Consider the following 21356-nt stretch of genomic DNA (forward strand, 5'->3'; position numbering starts at 1 on the left):
GTGCCACACTGCTGCCTGGAGCAGAGACACTTGGCCCCTCCACCACCTGCTGCAGGCAGTGGCGTGAACAGATAATCACACCGCCATCAGAGACAGAGAGGCACACCAGCAACAAGACAAGTCTTACACAGGTATCTACTAAGAAGTTCATTCCTTTACCTTCTATCGACCACATCATTTCTCGACATTCTCACTTTCCCTGCCTTTCTTAGGACACTGGTCTAGGCCTCTGTGAACCCATGACTCCTGACCTGAAGTTTGACAGGTATAAAGTGAGTAGCTGAAGCCTCAGAAGCTCCCTTCCCTCCCAAACACTGGGTTTTCAAGACTATTCTGTTTCTGTGGGATCCAAAACTTTTACTCTGGAAACCAAATCTTTCTTTCTCTTTGCTTTTCTGTAACAATCCTAATTCTCTGCAAAGTCTACACAGTCCACTGGTTGAAAGACAAGGTGCTCTCCGTAGGAAAGAAGAAGGAAGAGAAAGGACTGAGAATAGATTTCATGCTATTGTCTTTCTTTTTACTGAATAAGTTGGACTCACATAGATGTTTACGTACTCATTGCCTTCTAGGAGTAAACACACACATAAGAAACTTCATAAGCTATCGTGCTTTAACTTTTATGTCTTTAGCTGTTGTTGTTTCAAGTGTTTCTAGCCTTTGGTTCTATTCATCTAGAAAGGAGGAAAACCCTAAAAAGATGGTTGAGCTTAGGGAATATTTCCAAATAACAACAAAATATTTCCATATTGGCCCTTCAACATGCTATCTCCAAGTTCAGATGGCAAAAGCATTCAAGACTTGAATGGTCCTCATACCAAGTATTACTTAAAGCCATGGACTTACTCAATTTCAAATATAGATTACTTCTGACTGGGGATTTCAAGCACCAATGTTGTTGTTGTTTTTTTGCCAAGGTGTGACTGTTTATTAACTGACCAGATTATAAGAATCCATGAGTGACACCTTAGTTCATCGTCTAATAAGCCTGTCTATCTGCTCTTCCCTGTTGCCAGCATCTCCTCCTTCTACAAGGTGAGTTGTCTTTTTCTTCATTCCGCCTCGTGGGGAGGATAATTTGAAGGGCCACAGGAAGTTATTTGCTTCCTTAAAGTGTTTCCTAACTGTATAGATCTCATGAATTAGATTCTCCGTGCACATGATGCCAAATTTACAAAAAGATCAGGCAATCAAGGAATTATCTGTCAAGGCGGTCCACTTTTTATAAATTTTGCCATAGCCTCCCTTGTAGATGAGTGCATTTACTGACTTCAGGTTGGGATCCTCCACGCAATGTACGGTTCCACATCCTCAGCACGTTAACTGAAGCCTTGTTGAGCTTAACAATGGTGCCATCGAAGATCTGTCGATGTCTAAGAAGTTGCAACACTTTGTGCACCTCTGGGCTTCCTCCACCGAGACCCTGGATTCTGATGACAAACGCCAATTTTGGTTCTGCCGTCACATAGAAGTTTTCAGCCTTCCTTGCCTTCCCAGCATCCGAATCTCAGCCAGGACATCTGCCTGCACGTCTTGTGATGGTGCTTTGCCTTCTCATAGATGAGCTTCCTTCTTGCTTTCCGCAGAGTCTTCAGGGCAAACTTCTTCCTCAGGTGCAAAATTCCTTCTCTTTTTCTTAAGGGTTTCTGGCACAGCAGCAAACTACTCTTTCTTCTCTGGGACAGCCTCCTTGGTTCCAACCGGTAAAGGAGATGGACCAGCACCAATGTTTTAAGAATGTTTTTTCCCCTTTCTCTTCCAAGTTTTCTTCTTTGTAAGGACCATTGATTTAGCGATGTCTGATACAAAATCTTCCTCTCAATAAATTAGCTGATTTCCAGTATTGATGGTAACTTCTGTAAGATATTAGCAAAGGTAACTTGCTTTTTACATTTCTGCATTTACATAATCTCTACAGTATATATGGATGTATATCATGATAAAGATAATGAAGAGGCATAAAGTGTATATACTGTATATCTGTATATCTGCCATATATATATATATATATGTGTATATATATATATATATGTATATCATTGTCTTTTGAATCAACTATGTCTTTTGAATAACTATGCTGTAGGATGCCTGTGATGATGCCTCTGGATACATTTAAGATAGTAATATGGTAGGGGAAATAATGTTCATTATAAACGTGAGAGTGCATCTTTCGTGCTGGGAACTATGCTTACGAAATCCATGCTGTGAATGACAAAGAAAGGGGGTAGAATTAATCTGTGTATGAGGTTGTTCCCCAGATGAAAATACACCACCGGAGGAGAAATGCCTCTTCGTTACCTCTATTGCCTTATGCCCTGGTCACTTACTGTCCTAAGTTAAAAACATGGCATTCATTTTAAAAATGGGTTTATCTCCTGAAACTCACAGTCCTTGTGAATGCAAGTACAGTCCTAGGGTCTGTTAGCGACATGGCTGACTGGCGTAATCCCTGTACTGGAAGTACCCCCTCTCCTCTCCTCTCTTCCCCTTCCTTCCCCTCCCCTCCCAGGATGACCTTAAATGGCATCTGTTTCCCTGACTGTGGACTCCTCAAGCCCTCCTCACCCACAGCTTGGACAGAGTTTATTAGGAGGAATGAGACAGAAATGCATTCTTTCATGTGTTTTGAAAGCACTTGCTGAGATTGTTCTATCTTTGATGAGATTCTATTCTCCCCCATTCTTGACAAAGAATAAATTTCAGAATCACCTGAAATGACCCAGTGCAGAGTCCTTGGCAGGCACTTGTACGTTTAGATACTGGATATTAAAGAGACCATGGCTAAGTGGCATCTTCTCTCTGAAATCCAGCATATTTATTTGTATGCTCATAGCTGTTTCTCTTCCATGTCTTACTGGATGGTGTTTTATTCTTTTCACTTTATTCCTTCCCTGTCTCCTCCTTAACACCCAATACCTCCATTATAGGATGGAGCTAATATGTTTACACTCAGTGTAGAAGGAGAAACAGCAGATGGTGCAGATGTGGAGAGGAGAGTTGTGCTCTCACTGCTTTGTGCTGGGAACATTTGTTAGCATCTTTATTACTTATTATAATATACTCTAATGATGTGCACTGCTTCATCATTAACCTGGTGCCTTAATTTCTTTTGGAACTGTAGAAAACTTTAGTTTCCAAATATCAATCACTTAATAATATGATTTAAAGATTTTATTTACTTGCTTGGGGAACAAGCCAAACCATAAAATTTATTGATTTGCCTTCTGCATGCTCCTGGATTTCTTTTTTTCCCCCCTTGGGGATGGTGCTGCAGCTGTTCACAATGAGATCTGCATAGCTCTAAACAGTGTGTCTAAATCTAGATATTCACTGAGATCCTGAAGTCCAAAAATCTGTGGTTTTGATTTGAATTATACTAAGAGAAAGAATGGAGGAAATGAAGATTATCTACTATCTATCTATCTATCTATCTATCTATCTATCTATCTACCTACCTACCTACCTACCTACCTATCTATCTATCTATCTATCTATCTATCTATCTATCTATCTATCTATCTATCTATCATCTACCTGTTTATCTATCATCTACCTATTTATCTATCATCTATCTATCAATCTATCTACCTATGTGTCTTTATATAATCTATTACATATCTACTTGACTATATCTATCTGTGACTTATCCATCGATCTACTGTCTCTCACCTATCTAATTATGAACCTATCAAGATATGTATATATATATTTATTTATGTATGAATATATGTATGTATGCATGTACGTATAAATTTATCTATCACCTGTCTATCTCAATTATCTATTGTTTATTTTTCTATCATCTGTCTGTCATCTATCTATCTGCCTATGTGTCTCTATATAATCTATTATGTATCTACTTACCTATGTCTATCTGTGTCTTATTCATTTATCTATTGTCTATAACTTAATTATGTACATATGTATGTATGTATGAATCATCATCATCATCATCATCATCACTATCATCTACCTAACTATTAAGCATCTATATGTTATCTAATCTAAGTATGTCTCTATAGTTACTGAGACCAAAAGTGATGCAGGAAGCTGGGAAGGGAAGGAAGGGTCCAATGGGACTGAAATCATTATGTCGGGAATCAGCAAGCACAGCTTTCAGTGTCCTCAATATAACTTTGCTTTGGCCAGGTGATCACCATGACGACATAGGGCTGTAATTTCTCGTCTGAAGAACAAAAGAAAATGGAAAAGCTGTGAGTTGGATAATAAAAGTGAGCTGGTCTCACTGCGGTTGGAGCTGAGTTGTTTCTGAAATGTAATTGGGATGTCTCTGGAGAACATGTTGTGTTGTAGAATAGGCTGCCCTGGGTGCCGGTATTTCAGCTGGCAAAGCTCCCATCTCTGCGTCAGACTCTTTGTTCCGCCAGGCAGACTCCAGACAGTGGCAATCAAACAGTTCTGATATTGCAGCTTCAGACTGGTTCCAGCTTTATGGTTCAGCAATTGGGACATTTAAGCAAAATTCAGAATGAACCTTTAAAGAATCTGCCAGTGGAAAACAATTCAACTTTGGTAAAATAAAAATGTTTAAATCAGCCTCACCCACCATGTGGCAAACAATAAATTCAGCAACAGAGCAGACAAAACTGCTGTTAAAAGTTTTATTCTAGACCAGTTTTCAACCTTCTCATTTATCGGAAGCTTTATACTTTTTTTTCCTTTTGTTCAGTTATGGATGAAGAGAAATGCTTGGTTTGTTAGATGTTTATTCCTTATGTTAAAGTACTAGATGTAGTGATAGATTATTGGATTCAGGGATCCCCACAGCTGGACTCAGAGAAACCAGTCTTGTTACTCATTGAAGGAAAAGTGGTTTGTGTCTGTGTGTGTTTGTGTGTGTGTGTGTGTGTGTGTGTGTGTGTATGTGTGTGTGTGTGACAGAGTAGGAGCTGGAGCAGAAATAACAAAGAGGACTGAAGAGAAGGGCATGGCGGGGCAGAGAAAGTTGGGCCTGGAGCAGAACAATCTGGATTGACTAACCTCCAATGCAGGGCCAGGAAGGGGGAGGGGAGATAGGATGAGCTGGATGTGAGACACTGCAATGACTTTGCTCAACAATTTTATTTTGCCCCAGGGAGGTAAAAAAATTATTGAGCACTTCCTATGAGTAACACATAAAATGGGTACAAGAGAGAGAGATGGAGGGAGGGAGAAGGGGAGGGAGGAGGGAAAGAGAAAGAAGGAAAAGGAAGAGGGAAGGAAAGAAAGAAAATGTTCATAAATGGCAATGATTACTTCCAATGCCAAATTTGCTGCAGAAACAGTACAGACTACAAAAGTTTTAGTATTTTTGAGCATGAGTCAGTGTTTATTATCTTATTGAGTTTATAGGGATCAACTTTATTAAATTGACCAAGATGACAATTAAATTTAATTAAGAAGGTTAAACTACTTATATAAATACACATACTTGACAAGTTATTAATTAGATCATAGCTCTTATATGACATGATTTTATGTATCACCAAGTACAATTGATATGAAGAATGGTTAGAATCCAATTATAACTTGCCAAAGGCCATAGCCATGTTCTACAAAAAAAAAAAAAAAAAAAAAAAAAAAAAAAAAAAAAATCATGTCTGCCTTAGCCTATTTGTATCAACAATTCATTTTGTAACTTTAATAGTTACTTGATATATGTTTTTTATTATAGAGAAGATAGATATTCATATAATACTATTGTGAACTCGAAAAACTCTTTCTTAATTATAACACATATGGTAAATTAATTTAAAAATTAAGTAGGTATCACATAGCTGCCATAGTTAGATTTAGAGCATCCCCAAAGGTCATGTTTTGTGTTAAAGTCCTTAGCTTATGGTGTTGCTGACAGGTGGTCAGATCTTTAAGAGGTAGTACCTAGTATAAGAAAGTGGGGTTTTTGGGAGCATGCCCTTGATTGGGGATACTTTGACCCCTAACTCTCTCTCTTCTTTGAGTGCTGGTGGCCATGAGGTTATTCTTCAGTTTTAATGTTCTACCTCACCACAGTCTCCAAAACAATAGAGCCTACCAGTCATGGACTAAAACCTCTGAAACCATGAGCCCAATGAACCTTTGCTCTTTATTACCTGATAACTTCTTGGTACCTTGTCACATCAACAGAAAACTGACTACTCCAGCATCATTTGGTTCAATCACAGTGATTTGCAGACTGTAGAGATTAGAATTCCACCGTACTGTAGTGTTGGGTCTCAGTGAACAAACAGTCCTGCAGAGTCTGGAAGAAGGATTGTGCTTGTAGATGGCTCTTGGATGGAGATTTAATTGGTGAGACTGCACTGTACCATGTGCTTGTCCTAAGCTTTGTACCTTAACAATGTACTGGAAGATGCTGGGTTTGGGAGCACAACCTTTAATCCTAGCACTTGGGAAGCAGAGGCAGGTGGATTTCAGTGAGTTCGAAGCCAGCCTGGTCTATGAACAGAGTTCGCCCATGACTATTATGGAAAGAATCTATACCTCAAATAAACAAAGAAACAAGCAAACAAACACATACAAAGAACAAAAACAACAACAAAACAAACAAACAAGCAAATCAACCCACAGAAGCAATGGCAGAAATTACAGTGCTAGGCTGGTGCACAATCACTAGATGCTGTTAGAACTCTGAACACTGGTTTCCAGGAAGTTGATGATCATTTTACTGGTCAGACATGACTAAAGCTGCCATACAAATGTGAAAAACTGCTTTTTTTTTTTTTTTTTTTTTGGATCTCTAAGGTGCTTAAACTCCTCCTAACAAGCATTTGTACTAGAACTAGGCTCTCTGTTCTTTAAAACAAGACCTCATCTTCATCCCAACCTGTCATATTTACATTTACCTTAGGAAACAGGAAAAAGAGCTCTTTATAAGATGTGTAGCTTATAGGGAAGTGGAACTGTCTTCTAAGTCAGCCTTAGCAGATGATGGTTTGGGGGGCGGGGCAGAGGGGTAACTGCCTAGCTTTTACCAAGAAGCATTGATATCCATGGCTCCATGGCTGATCCATGTAAAATGGCCCTTGTCTAAATTGGTTAATATAATACACATGACCTAATTTAATTGTTTTAATTGTTCATTGTGGTATTTGAGCTTTGTACTTGAAAGGCACAACATGTAGGAGTTTTTAGAGTTGAGTTATTATCATGGTTTGAATCGAAAGGGTCCCCATAAGTACATGTGATTGATTACTTAGCTAATATGGAGAGGCACTGTGAGGAGGTACAGCCTTGCTGGAATAGGTGTGGCCTTGTTTGAGAAAGTGTGTCACCTAGGGTTGGACTTTGAGGAGTCAGATACTCAAGATAGGTCTAGTGTGGCATTCTTTACTTCTGTCTGTGGATTAAGATATAGAACTATCAGCTCCTTTTCCAGCGCCATGTCTGCAAAATACAACCATGCTTCTACCATGACAATAATGGACTAATCCTCTGAACTGTAACCCAGGCCCAATCAAATGATTTTCCTTATAAGAGTTGCTGTGGTCATGGTATCTCTTTATAGCAACAAAAACTCTAACACAGTTATATTAATAGAACTCTCTAAAGAGGGAACATGAACTGTAGTTACTCATCCTTGAGCTGTATAGTTTTCTATCGTTTAGTCTTTAAACTCCCCATTCTCTTCACTCTCTCCCTAAAATTACCCATAAGGGAATTCTTTAATTTGCTGCCCCATCCAGCCCTTTAATTATGTAAGCCCTTTAAGTTAAGGGAGCGGGCTATTCTGCTTTGGACTCAAATTCATAGCTACTGAAGTATTTTAAACTTCTTAAAATTGAGGAGTGTAGTTCATGTGTACCCTTAGGAAGTCAGGGAATTTGGAGAACCCCAGAAGGAATCTGAATAAATATCTATGTAGTCTGTAGTCAACCCTGTACTGTCTTAGAGGCTGATGCTCTTTCTTTGGATCATGACCAGCTTCCATAGGGCTTTCCTATGTGCAAAAAGTTCCTTCCCAAGCTCCACAGAAAGCTTCTTTAGTGGCTTTGGAATCAATAAACTTGACCAAGCTTCCCTGGCCTGATGCCACATTTAAAGGGAAACAGTACCTTTAGGTGCCATAGCCAGCAGGGAAGGTTCATGGAGCAATGTGAGGTGCTTTATTCAAATCCCTAGTTTTTATTGACAAATTTTAAAATGTGTTTTTTTTCTTCCTCAAGGCATAGTTTCTCTGTGTAGCCCTGTCCTGGAACTCACTCTGCACAGCAGGCTGACCTCAGACTCGGAGATCTGCCTTTCTCTGCCTCTCTAGTGCTGGAATAAAAGGCATGCACCATGGCCTGGTAAAAGAATATGATTTTTAAAGAAAAACAATGCATAGTTGCACACTTATTGTGATGTTACCTATACAATAAAATAAAAATATATTAAAATAGAAATGCTTGCTGTCCCATGTGCTCCATGGTCTATAGTAGTCCTGAGAGCTTGAGACAAGGGGGTAGCTGAATACCTGGTCTGCTTTAAGATTTTAAAAAAGAGAAATAGGAGAGAAAAGGGGAAAGGAAAGGGGGGGAGGAGGGGGAAGTAAGAGAGAGAAGAGAGAGAGAGAGAGAGAGAGAGAGAGAGAGAGAGAGAGAGAGAGAGAGAGAGAGGTAGAATGTGAGATGGGAAGAGGGAGAAAAGAGGAGATTAAACAATGACTAACAAGGGAAAAGTGAGCAAGAGATTCCCAAGTATTGTCAGAAGAGAATGGAACCGGAGGGAAATGTTGTGAAAAAGTTTAAATTTTAATATATATCAAATACATATATTTATAATATATAGAAAATATAGAAAAATATATAGTTTATATAAATATTTAATAGTATATGTATTCCATATTATAATAAGTATATAAATATATATAGTAAGTATATAAATATATGAAATAAATATATATAGTAAGTATATAAATATATGAAATAAATATATAGAAATATATATTTGTATATAGTATATAATATATAATGTACTTATATATTCTGTATGGTATATAATATAAATATTATATATATGTATTTTTCTGTTTTGCCTTGCCTAGAGGTTCGTGTGCTTCCTTTCAGTTCATGGCTGACTGAGCTGTCAACAGTTAAAGAAAATGGACAAGGAATAATGGACTCAGGTTTTGTTCCTGTAACATTGGAGATGCTGGGCACCCACAGGGGTGAAGGGGCTGTTCCTCCGGAAACTGCCACTGGTTTTATTTTGCAAGGTCATTTGGTTGAGTTGTTCACTTCTTCTATTTGTTTCAAATCAGCAACAAAGCTGTGTGAGACAGTACTTGTCTGGCATGCACAAGACTCTGGATTTAATCTCTGGACACCTCCCACCTCACACACAGGCTATGGGAGAGAAAGCTTCCAGGCTCACAAGGAAGTGAGAAAAATGGCACAAACAGTAAATCCTGTAAAAAAGCACGTTAAAGCACCACACCCTTTCAGGATGCTGATGTGAACACGATGTCCTTGGGAGGAGATGTAAGACAAACTTGTTGCAGAAATGGCTTTGGCACTGTTTAAGCATCACTGTCCTCATTAGAAAAATGAATATGATGGTGCCTAATAGATTAGGTATTGTTTAAGTGAAATAATTCATTTGTGTGAAGCATTAATCACTGCACAGAGCATTCTAACTCTAATTTTGAGTATCAATGTAGACAGAAGTAAATCTTGTTTTAATGCCATGAAAGACCAACAGCTTCAGAAAGAAAAGATATTGGCCTTGGCTTTGATGAGTATTGTGATGCTGTTGGATACTTTAGCATTTCCCCCAGTTTTTTTTCTTTCTTGTATAATTTCCCTATTCTCTCTCCCTCTAGGTCAGTAGAGAGATAAAATAAAGTTTCCATACCCAATGTCTCTGTATTATTGCTGTAAGGTTTGTAGGATTCAAGACTTCGAAAATCTTTGAAACAATATCTGGCCTTCTGATATTTCCAGCATTCTGGAAGTAGCACAGTACACTGCATGCCTAGAACAAAGGGACAAATTTTGACAATGCTTTCTGAAGCCAGAGACTTCCTCTCTATGGTAACCAGCAGCACCATTCCCCCCCATCCTTACCACTACAAAAACCGAGTTATTCTCATAACAGATGGGAGGGACCAGCCTAAGGATGAAGCCAGAGGTAGACTCCGGTAACTGATCTTCCCTTTGCTTCTCAAGGTATCACATAATCCGCAGCCACAGGCTTTGCAGTTGTCGGGTTCAGGGTGCACGCCAAGAAAACTCACCAGAAGCTTAATAAATGAACGCTTTATTTTCTGCATGCACAGGGAGGCAGCCACTTTGGGATCTGAACCATGTGCCGGATGGGAGACTGTACAATATTTTTATAGGATGGGAACACAAAGCAAGGGGGATGAGGTGGGATGTTGCGTTGACCAATCACATGTTGACACAAGGGGTTAAGCAAGGAGGTTAACGTTGGTGACTGGGCCTTTTCTGGGGCTGGTTTCAGGGTCCTTGAGTCAGCTTTTGCAGTCAGGTCCCCACCTGGACTCTGACCTGGAATTTAGAAAGATAAGGGAACAAAGGATCGGGCAAGCAGCACGTGGTCAATTCTGTCAAGACAGCACATTTGTGACTTGTGTGCCTTAGGTTAGATAATGGATAACAGCATCTTCTCTTTTACACCCTTTACTGGTTAACAGACAACCATGAACCTTGAAAGAAGCAGGATAGGAGTTAGGTTCCAGGACCTGGGAATGTGAACTCTGGGTTTTGAGCCTGCCAGCAAGGTGGGACTCGTTCTTAAGATGGCTAAACTCAGGACATATCTGTGACCCAACACCGGATAGAGGAAGGAGGCAGGGACAGGCTCAGCGAGCTCCGGGTTCAGTGAGAGACTCTGTCTTAAAAAATCAATTGACCTTTCACCTCCACCTGCATATGTGCACATGTATGTGTTCATGGACACACATACACATCTCACTCTATATGTATATATGTGTATATATATGTATATGTATTATGTTATATGTAGTACATACTATGTGTAACAAAATACAAAATGTGATACTCAACACCGGCAACTATAATGTGTTTTCTAGGGATGTAAATCTTTGCTGTCAGCCAGGGACATGATTGCCCAACCCATTTCCAGTAAGTACCATGCCCTCTTAAGAATATTTGATGTCAATGGGTCTTGCTTGCTCTTACAGATTATCAAAATGGATAAAAAGGTTGAAAAATACTTCTTTGGTTGATATGGATGCTGGCATAAAAGAGGGTGTTAATATCAATGGGAGCCTGGTATCAAGAGAATACAACTAATGTTTAGTAATTGCTGTCATAATGGAAATGTCATTGTTCTCATTCTGGTCGGAGATTTTAGCTTTGTTTTTCTCAAATATTGGTAAAGCACATGTCTAACATGTATAAAGCCACAGGTTCTATACCAAGTACATCCACCCATCCCACTCACAGAAACAAATGAAATTTTTCATAAAGCTGGAACACACATAAATGCCTATAAAACTATTTTACCAATCTGGACAAAATATCCTGGTGGAATGTGGTTCTAATGCCACCAAGATCACAGCTTTGATCTTGACATAGAAAGTTTAGTTCACATTTATAGATCGAACCACCAACTGGGACTGGCGTCTTGAGCAATGTGTGTCACAGGATCTGAGACAACTGGGTTGCTTATGGCTCATCATGGTTCCTAAAAACAGCAGCACGAAGACCTTGGCATTACATTAGAAGAAGAGCATGTTTTTAACACAGTGAGAAAACTCCAGAAGTAGGTTCAAGCTCTTGCCACTCATCAGCTAGCTTTACGACCTTGGGTTCTTCAACCTTGCTTGTACCATGTAGAAGATAAATAATTGTGACTTCATTTCCTGCCTCAAGCCAGACTGGGGAATGAATGAAAAAATATCTTTGTAATGGTAGAGCATTTTATAAGTATTAATATTTATAGAGTAAACACTAAGGATTTTTTTAATAGTTGCTCTTTTGTGTTTGGTTGCTATTCCTCTGGGGTAACTAAAAAAATGTGGCTGTGTTTCTTAAAAGATGATGCTTAGCACTATGCTCTATCAAAGCCAGGAACAAACTCTTCTACTTTTTTCCATACTGAACTGGAAATGCCATATGCTTCCCCCCAGTGGCCCATTATTACCAGCAAGTACTCAGCTGTGATGAATGGCTGTGACGCTGAGTCAGTGCCTCTGCATAATGACCCTTCCACATACATTACATTGAAAACAACACTCTGGAACACCTGGTAGATAAGACTGGCTTTTAAAGAGGTTATTTTCTTTGGAGAGAGTAAAAAGTATGGTGACAGCAGATGCCTTTTGTGGAACTGCAACACACACACACATACACACACTATATATTCATTGATGTTCTGCCTGTATAGCTATGTGGGAATGCCAGATCCTCTAGAACTGGAGTTACAGACAGTTATAAGCTTCCATGTAGATAGATGCTAGAAGTTGGACTTGGGTCTTCTAGAAGAGAGGCTAGTGCTTTTAACACTAATCCATCGTTGCAACACCCCCAAAGCACACTTACAACCCTATTATTTATGGGTCTAAAATAAAAGGCTTCCCATTTGAGGCCAGCCTGGCCTGCACAGTGAGCCTGATATAAGCCCTGACTACATTGTAAAACTTGTCTCGAATAAATAACCAAGAACAACAGATAAGATGAGCACTTCTTTGATTTTTATTTTATGCTTGAAATATGTAATCTTGACTGGCATCTTGAGGAGACTCAGAATCATCTGGAGATAGACCTCTGTGTATCTGAGGGCATTTGGAAATTCACACCCTGAAAGCTGGCAACATTACTCCATTGGCTAGACTCTCAGACTGAATAGAAAGGTGGAAGTGGGCTGAACATCGGAATTCATTTCCTTTGGCTTTTGACTATGGGTGCAATGTGAGGAGCTGCATCCTGCTTCTATCATATAGTGGGACTTTATCAGACCTGCTATTGCTATAAATAATGATTCAGAGGCTTTTTAATATTTTAAAATCTTTGTCTTTAGCTAAAACAGTCTCCCAGCTAGCTATCTATTTTAAATGGACTAATCCTGGCACTACATTCTACTACATGGCTAGGTCTACCTCACTGCTCCATTCTGGTCCCATCATTCACTCCACTTCTGCTGGCGAATCTTCTGAGTCTCATTTCTTTTTCCAGCATTTATACATACATAGTACACACACACACACACACACATACACACACACACACACACACACACATATATCATATACATACACATACCTATAAAAATAGTGTCTCTCTTCCTTTCTCTCTCTGGAGTTCTGCTCTCTACTTCCTGCCCAGCTACTGGCTGTCAGATCTTTATTACAGCCAATCAGGTACAATTCTAGATTGCCTCTAGGCTAGTGAGAAAGCACAGTTATTTACAAAAGTAAAAGATAGGTGATGGGCCCAATACCAAGATGCTGCCAGTGTTTCCCTCTTGGCAGGTACAGAATTAACAAGACACACCTTCACACAATGTACTCCAATACTACTGCCACAGCAAGAGCCCCTTTCTCATCAGTCTTTCCCTTTCATGATGGGCTCTGAGGCAAAGTAAGTGCTTCCTTGTTTCAGCTATTTCTATCTGACATTCTGTTACACAACAAGAAAAGAACCAATACAGCAATTCATTTTTACTGTGCAGTTCAGGTGCAAAATCTTAAACAAAGCCTTAGTCTCTTCTTTTCCTCTCTTTGTTGAATTAGGTTTTTATTTGAAAGCTACACTGGATATCGTCTCTGAAAATTTTAATTGGATATGAAGAGAAGTGCTTCGGAAAGAAGGCCTGATGAAAAAGGTGACCTTTTGGATAAATACCTAAAACTTAAGACACTGCTGAGTGAGTTCCTCCAGTTAAAACAATGTGCAGCACCAAATATGATACCAAGCATTTAAATTAGTGACTGAGAAAGGAGAAAGGAGAAACCTCAGACCCACTGGGAAAATTTATTTGAATTTAGTCTGGGTTGATATCATGTCTGTTGAGATCCAGAGTCACCTCAGATGGACACCAACCTCTTTCATGCAGGGATAGTTTATGGAGCATACACCCCAGGACTGAACAATCAAGGCATGGTTCAGACATTGGAGCTGAAATCTGACATCGAATCAAGATCTTATAGTACTTTAAAGCCTGCGATCTGCAAGCATTTGTGCTAATCAGGATTTAGGGATAGGGGATTTCTTTAGGAACTTGTCTTTGTTCTGCATATCTTGCTCCTATTGGTTGGTATTCAGCTGAGACAAAGGACTTTTCTTGTTTAACTCTCATGTCTTAACTTGCCAACCAGGATGTCAGTTATCCATGTACATGTCTTCTTTCTGCCAAGTAGGATGTCAGTTCCCTGGGAGGTCTTAGGAACTTTATTTGACACTTACTCAAAATGAAAGTCTTATTCCCAAAGAGTTTCTTATATATTGGAGCAGGTGTCTCTCTTACATTGGAGCCCATCCAAGGGCCAGCAAATACCATACAAGGTTATACACATGTGCAGGAAGTACTGTTGGGGGGTTGATTCAGGTCCGAGCTTATTGTGGATAACTATTCAAAGCTGTTCTACTGACTTCTATCATGATTGGTGTCCAAGGGCACAGAACATAACAGAATATTTAATTGGCATGGGCATAAGTAAGTTTCTTAGTAACAGCAGAAGCAACATATGAGAAAGTTTCCTTATTGTGGTTGATATGCAGATAAGGGCAGACACAAGATAAGGCAAGGCCTGTGATTGGACAGTGAAAAACTAAGGCGTGGAGAGAGTTTTGGGAAGACCTGAGAGATAGTGGAGGGAAAAGAAGCCAAGATGGAGGAGGAAGAGGAAGATTCACCCCTGTGTGGCTTTAAATAGCCACAGGTAGCTATGAATATCTTATAAGGGATTAATAATTACAGGACAATTTGACTTACGGGGGGGGGAGTTTATACCAATATCAATTGGCTCTGAGTTTATTGTGTGGATATTTTGTGGAGTGAGAATTTACTGATATAAGTCTGATTGATGAATTACAAGCCTCAAGAGTTTTGATTTTACCGGATTGCTGGGAATATAGCCAGAGTTCACAGCAGAGAGCCAGCAGAGAGAGGGTGGCAGACTGGAATGGAAATTGGGAACTTAGAGGGTCAGGTGGAGACATTTTGCTGATTGAGATGAAAATACCCCACAGATACTATGTGGACCTAGGGTTCCAGCAATAGCAAGGATTGGTGTTTCCTTTTTCTAATAATTACTGCCACACCTTATAATATGAATAACAGTACAAAATGTCAGGTTAGCCAGGCAACAGTTGCCTAGGTTTTAACATTTCATCTGGGCCTTAGTATTTTACCTAGGTGTTAACAATGCCTTGCCTTGTTATGCCCTCAAGTCTTGGCTTTGAATCTGTGGTGTCAAGTTGGAGCATAGCCTTTCCAGCCATAAAGAGAGACAGGCTCTGCCGAGGTCAGGTACATAAGCTGGGCCAAGCAAAAAGACAGTTGTCCCACAACTCCAGGACTTATGTCAGATTTGTTTTGTTCAAGACTTCTAACAGGAACCTGTTGGGTTCTTCAGCTTCAGCCCATGCTGATTGGAAGAACAACAAATCAACAGGAAGCACTTTCTCACTAAGGGAAGCCATTGAACATCTGGGAACAACTTAAATTCTTCTTGTTTCCCGTGGACTGAAGAGTCTTGCCTACCCTCTCCCCTTTGGCAGATAACTATGCTTATTAAATTCAGTCTTAGCTCCTAAATCTTTGCTAATAACGAGAGCCAATTTCAATTTATTTTAAATGATATTAATTTGCTTAGGGTAACTATTAAAAGTTACCTAATTAAAAGTGTTGGTGAAGAAATGGGGTACATACTTGTAAGGTTTAGAATCCCTTTAAGGGTTCCATGTCAATACCTACAAACTCCTAATAACCTTCAATTATAAAAATCTTATTGTGGGTATGTGGTCTGACAGCTCATTTATTCATCTGATATATTAAATATGTTAATGAGTGATTGGTTGTTGTGTTTACAATGGGTTCAATAGATCTAAAAATGACAGCTTTATTTTTTCTTGTTGTTGTTGCAATTTTTTTTTTGCAACTGGAAATATTTTTTTTAGGGGATTTAAAATGCACAAAATGACCTTAAAGTTATTTTACAAATCCTTCTACTAAAGATACAGTTTAGGGATTCTTTCCTTCTCTTTAAGAAAAAAATTTATTGTTTGTTTCGACTCTCTCTCTCTCTCTCTCTCTCTCTCTCTCTCTCTCTCTCTCTCTCTCTGTGTGTGTGTGTGTGTGTGTATCTGCCTGAAAACTACTACACCTGGAGCAGGAATTAATTACAGGTCATTGTGAGCTGCCTAATGTGGGTTATGAGAATCTTGTATCTTCTGGAAGAGCAGTAAGCACTTCTTTATTTTCTCCTTTTTTCTTTTTTGTTTTTATTGGATATTCTCTGTATTTACATTTTAAATGTTACTTCTTTCCCCCTACTCTCCTCTCCATCCCCCTCCACTTGCTTCCATAAAGGTGCTCTCTCTCCCAACCACCCTCTGCACCTCAGTGCCTTGGTGTTGACAAAACTCCCCTGCATTGACAAAACACACATTCACTGGATCAAAGGGTTCTTCTCCCATTGATCCCAGACAATGCTATCTATCCTCTGCTACATATGCACCTGGAGTCATGAGTCTCTCCATGTGTGCTCATTGGTTGGTGTTTCAGTCCCTGGGAGCTCTGGTGGGTTTGGTTGGTTGATATTCTTGTTCTTCCCATGGGGTTGCAGATCCTTTCTGCTCCTTCTGTTTCTTTCCCTAACTCCTTCATTAGGGACCCTGTGTTCAGTCTGATGGTTAGCTGTAGCACCATGACAGAGCCTCCAAGGAGGCATCTATATCTGGCTCCTGCCAGTAAGCACTTCTTGACATCAGCAATAGTGCTTGGGTTTGGTGGCTGCATTTGGGGTGGATCCCCAGGTGAGGCTGTCTCTGAATGATCTTTTCTTCAATTCTTGCTCTTCTATTTGTCCCTGTATTTCCTTCTGTGAGTGTTTTGTTCTCCCTTCTAAGAAGGACTGAGAAATGGACATTCTGGCCTTCCTTCTTTTTGAGCTTCCTAATTTCTGTGCATTGTTTGTTGGTTATTCAGAGCTTTTGGGGGCTAGTATCTGCTTATCAGTGAGTATGTACCTTGTGTGTGTTCTTTTGTGACTGAGTTACCTCACTCAGGATAATACCTTCTAGTTCCATACATTTGCAAAGGAATTTCATAAAGTCATTGTTTACAATAGCTGAATAGTACTCCATTGTGCAAATGTACCACGATTTTTTTTTATCCATTTCTCTATTGAAGGACTTTTGGGTTTTTTTCCAGCTTTTGGCTACTATGAACATGGTTGAGCATGTGTCCTTGTGAGAGGTTGGGGCTTCTTTTGGTTATATGCACAGGAGTGGTATAACTGGTTCCTCAAGTAGTACTATGTCCAATTTTTTGAGGAACCGCCAGACTGATTTTCAGAGTGGTTGTACCAGTTTACAACCCTACCAACAGTGGAAGAATGTTCCTCTTTCTCCACATCCTCACCAGCATCTGCTGTCATCTGAGTTTTTGATCTTAGCCATTCTGACTGGTGTAAGGTGAAATCTCAGGGTTGTTTTGATTTGCATTTCCTTGATGACTAGAGATGTTGAACATTTCTTTAGGTGTTTCTCAGACATTCACTGTTCCTCAGCTGAGAATTCTTTGTTTAGCTCTGTACACCATTTTTAAATAGGGTTATTTGATTTCCTGGAGTCTAACTTCAGGAGTTCTTTGATATATTGGATATTAGCCCTCTATCAGATATAGGACTGGTAAAGATTCTTTCCCAATTTGTTGGTTGCTGTTTTGTCTCCTTGACCAAGCTATCATTGAGTAGAGCATTGTTCAGCTTCCATGTATATGTGGGCTTTTTGTTGTTTTTGTTGTTATTGAAGACCAAACACAATCCATGGTGATCTGATAGGATGCATGGGAGTATTTTGATCATCTTGTATCTGTTGAGGCCTGTTTTGTGACCGAGGATATGGTCAGTTTTGGAGAAGGTACTGTGAGGTCCTGAGAAAAAGGTGTATTCTTTTGTTTTAGGATGAAATGTTCTGTAGATGTCTGTTAATTCCAATTGGTTCATAACTTCTGCTAGTTTCCCTGTGTCTCTGTTCAGTTTATGCTTCCACGATCTGTCCATTGGGGTGAGAGTGGGGTGTTATGTCTCCCATACATTATTGTGTATGGTGCAATATATGCTCTGAGCTTTAGTAGATTTTCTTTTATGAATGTGGGTGCCCTTGTATTTGGAGCATAGATGTTTAGGTTTGAGAGTTCATCTTGATATTTTTTTTTCTGTGATTTGCAAAAAGTGAGCTTCATTATCTTTTTTGAAAACTTTTGCTTGAAAATCTGTTTTATTTGATATTAGATGGCTACTCCAGCTTGTTTCTTGGGACCATTTGCTTGGAAGGTTTTTTTACTGTGAGGTAGTGTCTGCGCCACTAAAATGAGTTTCCTGTATGTAGCAAACTGCTGGACCTCATTTATGTATCTAGTCTGATAGTCTATGTCTTTTTATTGGGAATTGAGTTCATTGATGTTAATAGATATTAAGGAACAGTGATTGTTGTTTTTTAAATTATTTTTGTTGTTAGAGGTAGAATTATGTTTGTGTAGTTTTCTTCATTTGGGTCGGTTGCAAGGAGATTATTTTCTTGCTTTTCTTAGGGTGTAGCTTTCCTCCTTGTGTTGGAGGTTTCCATTTATTATCCTTTGTAGGGCTGGGTTTCTAGTTAGATATTGTGTAGATTTGCTTTCGTCCTGGAATATTTTGGTTTCTATAACTGGGAAATTGAGAGTTTTTCTGGATAAAGTAACCTGGGCTGGCATTTGTGTTCCCTTAGGGTCTATATGACATCTGTCCAGGATCTTCTAGCTTTCATAGTCTCTGTTGAAAAATCTTGTGTAATTCTGATCGGTCTGCCTTCATATGCATGCTTGTCCTTTTTTCCTTACTGCTTTTAGTATTCTTTTTTTTTTTTTTGAATGTTTGGTGTTTTGACTATTATGTGCTGGGAGGTATTTATTTTCTGGTCCAATCTATTTGAATTTCTTAGGTTTATTGTATGTTCATGGTCAACTCTTTCTTTAGATTGGGGAAGTTTGCTTCTATGATTTTGTTGAAGATATTTACTGGGTATTTTATTTGGGAGTCTTCACTCTCTTTTACACCTATTATCCTTAGGCTTGGTCTTTTCATTGAGTCCTGGATTTCCTGGATGTTTTGGTTTAGGAGCTTTCTGATTTTTACATTTTCTCTGACTGATGTGTCAATGTTTACTATGGTATATTTTGCCTCTGAGATTCTCTCTTCCACCTCTTACATTCTGTTGGTGATGCTTGCATCTATGACTCCTGTTCTCTTTCCTAGGTCTTCTATTTCCAGGGTTGTCTCCTTTTGTGATTTCTTTATTGTTTCTATTTTCGTTTTTAATTCCTTCACCTGTTTGGTTTTGTTTTCCTGTAGCTCTTTAAGTGATTTCTGTGTTTCCTCTTTAAGGACTTCTACTTGTTTGCATGTTGCTCCTGTAATTGTTTAAGGGAGTTATTCTTGTGCTTCTCAAGGATCTCCATCATTATCATGAGGTACAATTTTAACTCCAAATCTTGTTTTTCTGGTGTATTGATATATCTGCTATTTGTTGTGGTGGGAGAACTGGGTTCTCATGTTGCCAGGTTGCTTGGTTCTTGTGTTTGCCTCTTGCCATTTTGTTGTCTGTGATGCTCAGTGATCTTGTCTTTGAATGGAGCTTGTCTTTTTTGTGGGTCTATGGGCCCATTGGCTCAGGATGGAGATTGCTCCTGGGTGTTCAGCTGTGGGTAGGCTGTGAGTTCTGATGGCAGTGGACCAGCTCTAGCCTTGAGCTAGAATAGTCAGTTTTCAGGCTGCACTGTGCTACCTGTGCCCTGAGAGTTCCTGGTGTTCTCTCCCCTGTTGGCTCAGGAGGGATAGCACTCCTGTGGCTCCTCTGATTGTTCAGCAATCTGTGGGCAGGTTAAGAGTCCTGATGGCAGTGGGCTGGCTCTGGTTTTGGGCCAGAACTGTCTGTTCCCAGGCTGCACCTTGCCACCTCTGCCCTGAGAGTTCCTGGTGGCTTCTTCTCTGATAGTGGAGAGGAAGTATGGACCCACCCATGTGCTCAGGAGGGAGAGCACTCCTGCGGCTCCTCTGTTTGCTCAGCAATCTGTAGGCATGAGGAGGATCCTGATGGCAGTGGGCTGGCCCTGTCTTTGGGCTGGAACTCTCTGTTTCCAGGCTGCACTGCACTACCTCGCAGCAAGCACTCTTAACTGCTGAACAATCTCTCTACCTCCTTCTTTGATTTTCTGGTGGCTGTTCCCTTTAATATATATAAATGAAGATACTGCAATTTTATGTAAACATAATATCTTTATTATAAAATAAAACTAAGAACTAAGTATTATTAGATGGTTTTTAGATAATTTTATTTAATATTAAAAGAAGATGCACCATCCAATGAGGTTCTCCAGGTAGTTATTTATAGAAAGAAAATATCCAATAAAGCACTTTTGAAAACCATTTATGTTTGACAGTTTCTTTCTTACATTTGGCAGCATATAATGAAGGTTAACTGTTTCCACCCTTTTACCCTCTCTTTCCCACTGAGTCCCTTCTTCCTAACACCTCTCCTTTCTATTTTCATGTTGTTCTTATTTATGTGTCTCACTGGCTTGAATTAAGGTTGTTGGCATGAGCATGAATGGGAGGTGATTTCAAAGAGCATGGAGGGCTGATCAGCAGCTATACCACTGAAGAAAGTAGCTTCTTCTCCCCATAAGCTTTAACTGTCAGTTCCCAAGGAGAATGGGCCTCATAAGCCCCACCTCCTTCCAAGATGGACCGTTGATGGGCACAATCCCAGACAGGTCTGGTGCAAGTGTTGTGAACTCATGAGGACAACTACCTTACTTTGTCTAGAAGACATTGTAGCACATTGTCTGGCTCTTCCATATTTCTTTTCTGTCCTTTCTTCTGCTATATACCCTAAACCAACCTTTTTGACTCTGGTCTAAACATCATACCTGTACTCTTCTTCCCCACACCATGAATAATATCACTCTATGAAAAAATTTCTAGTAGTACAGGATAACAGATTAAGATCACGTTGGAGATTCTAACATAAAAAAATAAAAGATAAAAGTTCATTATTGGAAGCCATGTGCTTAAGGAGTGGTAAATATTTAAACAGTCCTCAAGAGACAGATGTTTGGCAAGTGTGCTTCTCAGCTTCTTCTTACAATATATAGTGTACAAAAATTATAATGGCTATGATATA

The 21356-nt window shown here is 39.4% G+C and overlaps 1 pseudogene across 1 annotated transcript; it reads right to left on the reverse strand.

Annotated features, from left to right (window-relative positions):
- Positions 1-972: 972 nt before the first annotated feature.
- Positions 973-7384, reverse strand: LOC308429698 (large ribosomal subunit protein uL30-like; annotated as a pseudogene). Its single transcript has 2 exons — positions 7334-7384; positions 973-1662 (listed from the first exon to the last, which is right to left on the reverse strand). The product of its transcript is annotated as a large ribosomal subunit protein uL30-like (transcript).
- Positions 7385-21356: the final 13972 nt, after the last annotated feature.

This window comes from Micromys minutus, assembly GCF_963924665.1.
Source record: "Micromys minutus genome assembly, chromosome: 14".
Taxonomy (NCBI): domain Eukaryota; kingdom Metazoa; phylum Chordata; class Mammalia; order Rodentia; family Muridae; genus Micromys; species Micromys minutus.